Here is a 6,600-nt window from a genome sequence, read left to right as displayed (position 1 = left end):
AGAGCAGCCAAATTAGTTTAGGTTTAGCTCTAAAAATTCAATACAGTCAAATAATTTGTTCAACAATTATTTTGTTCAGAGAGAAGAGTTGGGCTGCTCAAACAGAACAATCGCACCATCTTCAAATCGTCTTTCCTTGTTGTTCTTTGACAGATTCAGGTGTGATCGAGTGTAAACACGCCTGGTGTCCCCGATTTGTTTGTGGGTTTAACATTTCGATGTGTCAGTGTTAAAATTAAAGCCATCCACATCTTGTTTTTGCGATTGAGATTGTAAACACATGGGAAACTGAAGTAGGGTTATTTATTTCCTCATAGGCTTACATACAAGTCTAATTATTTTTGCAGCCGTTGGAGTCGCCCCCTGCTGGCCACAAGAAAGAATGCAGGTGTAGGACATTGATGTTTTGGACCCGATGTTCAGACCCAGAACAACATCCATGTTCTACACAGTCTAAGGTCAGCGGTCTAGACTAAAGTACAACCCCTGAACATCTCATCTCTGCTGCAGGTTGACTTTTCACCTGTCTTCAGTAGTGTGAAGGTAGACTTCAGGACCTACTGACATGAATGTTGGATGTGGTAACAGGTGCACCAGAGCACATCTGGACCACACACCTCTCAGTGATCCTGTGTTGGGTCAGAAGAGAGAAAAGGTTGAACCTGAGTCGACAGCTGAGCGCTGGTTTGAACCCTGATCCTTGTCTGACAGCATTAAACCGACTCGCTGAGATAGCTTCATGTCCATTACTTAGTGCCATCGTTTACATCTAATTAAATGTGCCATTATCTAATTAGTCTAACAGTAGGCCACTCACTGTATGGGGGTAATGGAGATTACTATTGATGTCAACTGAAAATTAAGTTTCCCTTCTGACAGCAGCGTTTGGACGAGCTCTAAGAACTGGATGTCTCGTTTCCAACTAATGCGGTTATTTTGATGCCTGATGATGCACCAAGTCTCCCAGTCACAAGTGGAGCCTGGTGAGAGTGGCGGGGAAGAAATGAGAGCTTTTTAACCAGTTCCTTCCAGCAGACAGCGTCGCTGATAGAGAAGGGAACACTGCCACCTAGCGGAGACTTGTGTGAACACCGAGCTGGAGCTTCTTCTTGCAGCCATTTTGTCCTGAATGAATTCATCAGTATGGTGTCAAAAGCCAGCAGCTAACTGGGTTTTTGTGTCTTGCTGTTGACAGAGCTCCAGAGGGGTCTGTGTACTGGATCTGCTGTTTTGACAGGTATTTGCCCCTTTGACTACCTCTGGCCGGTGTGTATCAGTGTTTCAGTGATGTGTGTTGTTGTCTTGAAGCAACTGACTTTACATTAAAAGTAACAGGATCAGTTGTTTCTTCTTTTCCAGGTCATTCCTTCAAGGCGGACTCAGTACAGTACATGACTTCACATGCTTCCCCAGCTGACCTCGCTATCTCCCAGCAGGCCTCCACATCTCCCTGCTGGAATAAACAGCGTAGACCAGCACCAAAACACAGCATATGTTGGTCTTGCTGGTTTTTCCAGCTAGGCTGAAAGGTGCTGTCTGTAGGATGAGTGTTGGAATGTGGTTTGATGATGTGAACTGGACCTGGAAACTGGAGGAAGCAGCTCACTGCAAAAAATGTCCATCTGAACAAGTCGTTTTTATAAATATTTTACAAAAAGTCCCATTTTCTCAGTGCTGAGAGATGTTTTATCTTGATTAACTGCATTTTCTTGAAACACATCACTGTGAAGACTGTTTCAGCTTCATCCATTGCCATGTCGAGGTTGCATTGACTATAAGTTGCATCAGAAACCAGTCAGTGTATTTCCCTCCTCTTGTGTGATGCCTGGAGGGGATCATGCGTTGGGTTGTGTGTGAATCTCTCGCACACTACTTGACCCATTAGCTTTTTTGTGAACATTTACGACCTCTTCTGATTCACAGTTTTTTAAAGCTGGTTGTCATAACTGCTGTGTTCTGAGCTGCCTGTGACTGCTGACTTCTCTAATCAGCCCAACTGCTTCACCGACACGACTGGCAGAGGTCTGCACTCTTTTGTGCTCACAGTACTACTTAATTTACAGTACTAACCAAAATAATTAGATAATTTTTTGCAGTGTGTGTGTCATTAACATAGATGAAGTAGAGCTCTTCAACTCTTCAGGATGTTTCCAGCTGAGAGGGACGAACAAGGTGGATTTTCTTATCAAGTGTGTGTTCAGGACGGAGTGTTGAGAAGAAAGTCACAAGATGTTTTTTCCTTACCAAATGTGTGCTACTATTCACTTCCCCTGACCAGTGAAAACACTTGTGGAACAATAATAAAAATCCTCCAGGCAGCGAGACACAATGAGCACATTATATATGATGTGCATTTAAACCAGAGGCTGTTCTCTCTGGATCAGACAGACTTCACTTGGTAGTTGAGGAATTCGTTGAGGATGGAAATAATTTTAAAGATAACAGGATGAGTCAATAAAACTACAGATTGTTGTCGATATTACAGGATTTTTAAGCCTTTTAAGACAACATTTCACTAAGTTGTATATATTTTTTCAGTTATCCTCTGTTACTGACACGAGCAACACTTCATTAACCTTCAATTTAAAGACTGCCTGACTGATTTGGTAGCATTCAATAATGTGTGCAGCACATCTGGAATAATAAAGTCGGAGAGTATTTACTGAATAATACGCAGAAAGTACACACACACACAAACAGACACACACACACAAAAGACAATATTTACACATTAAACATGTGAATATTCTGAGTAGAATATTTACATTTGGATGGTTTGCAAACATGACGCTTTAAAAATATCATTATTAGCAGTCATCACTTCCTGCCAAGCTGGTGGAGACAGACATTGAAATGTGACCCTGGCGCAGCGAGTACTTTTGAAATCCCAGTTGCATAGCAACGCATCTCCATCTGCAGTTAAGCTTCTCTCCACCAAAGGAACAAATGTCATTTCTGCTTTACAGGCAGTTTTATACATAAAACTTTCCCAGAGAAAAACATAAACACTGTTCTGTTTGAGGCAGGTGGGCCTGTTTTTCTACGCTCTTTAAAAGATTGTGCCATTTGGACACATCTCTGTACTTTGGAGACATTAAGGTGTTACTTCTGATAAAATAAATGTTGTATTGAGGAATAACAAGCATGAATTCTGTATAAGTATTATGAAAATAATATTCGTTTTGCTTCAAATTAAGGTAATTCGACTTAAGTGGATTTTCCAAACGATCCCAGTTGAGATTTGTATCTGTTTAACAGAAAGCCTTGCTGTAAGTCAGAAATAGCAGAATAAATCTTTTAAAAATGGCTGACTCACTTCAATCTTTAAAGCCATCGGCTATCATCTGAGGACGATATGCAGATATCTGTTTACAGAGATTAAACGTTCCTGATAGTGTTAAACGAATTAATTATGCACTGCGAGCCCATAGCCAGCTCACTGCGTAATGCTCCACCTCCCAGCAGCTGAATAGGGTGTTGATTGTTGTTTAATGAATGAAATCTCATTCTGCTTAAGACCTCATGAAGTATTCATCAAACAGGAACCCAGACGGACAGAACCGCAGTTTATGATCAAGGTGTGTTTTAATATTCTCCCATATAATCATCGTTCGTGCACATAAACAGCCCATGAATACAAACATGCACATGAATTATGTAGTCGTGCATGTTTGTGAAGTGTCCTCAGACACATTCATGTAAAAACAGAGCACAGCGACTAACAATGAGCAGACTGTAAGGAGAATGAGAGTCTCAGGGCAGTTTGCTTCATCTGTCAGGAGTCTCTCAGTGTTTAAATCACATTTGTAGATTGCAGTTGCTGTGCAGGCTTTGAATAACCTCACGTCTGTGTGTCTCTATGCTCATAGATGACACACACAGACAGTCAGAAACATGCCGTCCATTAACAACAACCAGGACTGCACAATATGGTGAAATAAAAAAAAATATATGGCAATTATCATGACAGATAATAGGACTGCAATATGATTAATGATTATTTCTGCATTGCAATTATCACTTTTACTGGAAAAACTATTGAGATTGTTGTGACACAAACATGTTTTCTCTGAACAACATGTTTTGCAGCACAACTCCTTTTTCTTCCCCCCAAGGTAACAAGGTCATTCATATGTCATCGTTCAGAATATGATTGCATAATGAAGTGAGAGTTCAGTTATTTCATGCTACACAAACACAGAATATATATACAGTTACTTTTGTACGTACATACATGAACATGTGGATTGCGATTGTTTGTGCAGCCGTAATGTCAGCTTCCTATTTCCTGGACACAAACACGTTCATGCTCATTCTGGCAGATCATTCTCAAACGTGGCGCTCAGTGGCCAGCAGGAGCAGAGTTGTTCCATTCGGCCGACTGAACGATTGCCAGAAGTGATTCTGCGTAATTACTTTAATCTTTTACATAAGCACACGGTCAATGGGAGGCTGGTTGAAGGGAAATTGGTACTTACATCATCACCTATTTGTATCAAAACTGCAGAGACGGTGGATGTTCTTTATTTTTTGAGGTCAAATGATAAAAATATGACCAAACTAGAATGGCCCTCAGTAGAGTGCATACCTCCGCCAAGCCCAAAATGTCTCATTTGTACCTACTCATAAATACCAGCCACATAAATAGGCCTGATTTGTTTTATCAGAATCTTTGTATTTGTTCACTGACAAATGAACAAAAATGCAGGGAGGAAAAAGAAAGCCCTGTCTTGTTATGTTAAAAAACACATCAGAAAAACATTCCTGGATTCGTCCTTTTATCTGGATCCTCACCAAGAGTTGCAGGAGGCACTCTGGGCCGAGACCCATCCTCCATCAAAGTTTCTTAGAAATGTGTTCTGTAGTTTTTCACTAATCCTGCTGACACACCAACCAACCAACCAATAAGCGGGTGAAAACATAACCTCCATGTTTCTGTGAGGAATCTGAACATTGACACAGATATTTCAGGCAGATTTTGGCAATAATCATGCAAATACTGTATGTTGTCAATGGACGTTAAAATCTTCTGAGACAAAAAGCTGCAGCTGCTGAATCTGAAGGAGTTTTCATAAGCAGAATTTCTTCACCACTGCACCCCTGAAATATCTGGATATAATAACTATTTATGTAACAGGTAAGCTTAATCTCAATGTTTATGCAGCAACGACGGAATGCAGTAGTCACTGAGTGTATAATTATCCAATCACACACAACAACAACATGTCTGTAGCTGTGTGCGATGTTCATTCAGAGCAGTATATATTATATTCATACCAAAGCTTAATGAGTTGCTGCAGAAGGATGTGAGAGTGTGATTCCAGGTGTCAAATTCTGCATTCAGCTCACATGCGCAGTCACACACTGATGCACTCACACCTCCATACACCCCTCTGTTTGTACACGCACTGGGTGAAGTTGTCGAAATCCCGATCTGAGGATCCAATCCGGCTTCCTTTTGTGTCTCACACCTGAGAGAACTGTGCATTTATCTAGACGCATCTTGACACTTTACCCCCCGAGTGCTCATCAGTTGGCGGCCACGCCTGGATGATCATCTAGATCCTGGAATACTGTACTTCTTCTGTAGCTGCACTTTTTAAATTTCAGCTGACAAACTGCAGGCCCAGCGTTGCTCGCTCCATCGAGTCCACGGGTGAGTTTAGTCTCAGAGGTTTCGCTGAACAAAAATCCCCTTTAAGGACGTTTAGGAGCTCACAGTATGCCCTTTGTTGTAGAGAGTCAAAAGTAGATGTCACTGTCTTTATCTTGCAACACAACAAAACGAACGTGGGGTTTTCTCTGTGAGTGTGTGGGGGCACATCAACAGCTAGAAGTTTCACTGTTCAAGCTTTTGCACAAAGCAAAGCAGGGACAACAGCAGCACACTGTCAGTGCAAAGGGAGAGTGAAGGACGTACAATAAAGGGTATAAATATCACAGCACAAATTAACTATCAAGCTTTTTACACTCAGAAAACACAGCAAATGCATAATGTTACATAACAGTTGCAGATTGGATATGGTGAGTTCAAAGCACACAGTGCACAATCCTGTTAACGATGCTTTTATTTCTGATTTTAAAGTTGTTTTGTTTTGTCTTTATGTCATCATAAATCTTAGTTTTCATGTACTATACTGAAATAAACCACTGAACTGGCACCATTTGACCCTCACCAGATGACATATCATGTACTCGTCCTGAAGTCTCTGATATATCTCATTCTGTGGGGGGAACAGAACTTTGCAGACACAAAGCCGAACATTTTTGCTTTTATCCTGTAACATTGTCAGTCCTGAGGCAGGGGAGAGCACTGCAAGAGGGCACAATCCCGTTTTTAACAACTTGTATTGAATTCCATTATAATTCCTTGGGTGAGACCCAGCGTCAAGTGCTCCACTTCACTCAGAGCCAATGTGAGAGAGCAGTTTCAGATTTTAATACACATTATTGCTGAGCCCTGCCTTTTTTTTTTTTTGAAGGAGGGCATGGCTGTGCACTTGGCTGGAGAACATGTTGCCTATCTATTTTTTATCTGGGCCAGCAGAAGGGTTGCTGGATGGTAAAACTGCGGAGCAAACAAGTTGCTGCAATTACGCA

This window comes from Sparus aurata, chromosome 18, assembly GCF_900880675.1.
Source record: "Sparus aurata chromosome 18, fSpaAur1.1, whole genome shotgun sequence".
Taxonomy (NCBI): domain Eukaryota; kingdom Metazoa; phylum Chordata; class Actinopteri; order Spariformes; family Sparidae; genus Sparus; species Sparus aurata.
The sequence above is the reverse complement of the archived record's forward strand: the minus strand, read 5'-3'. Positions refer to the sequence as shown.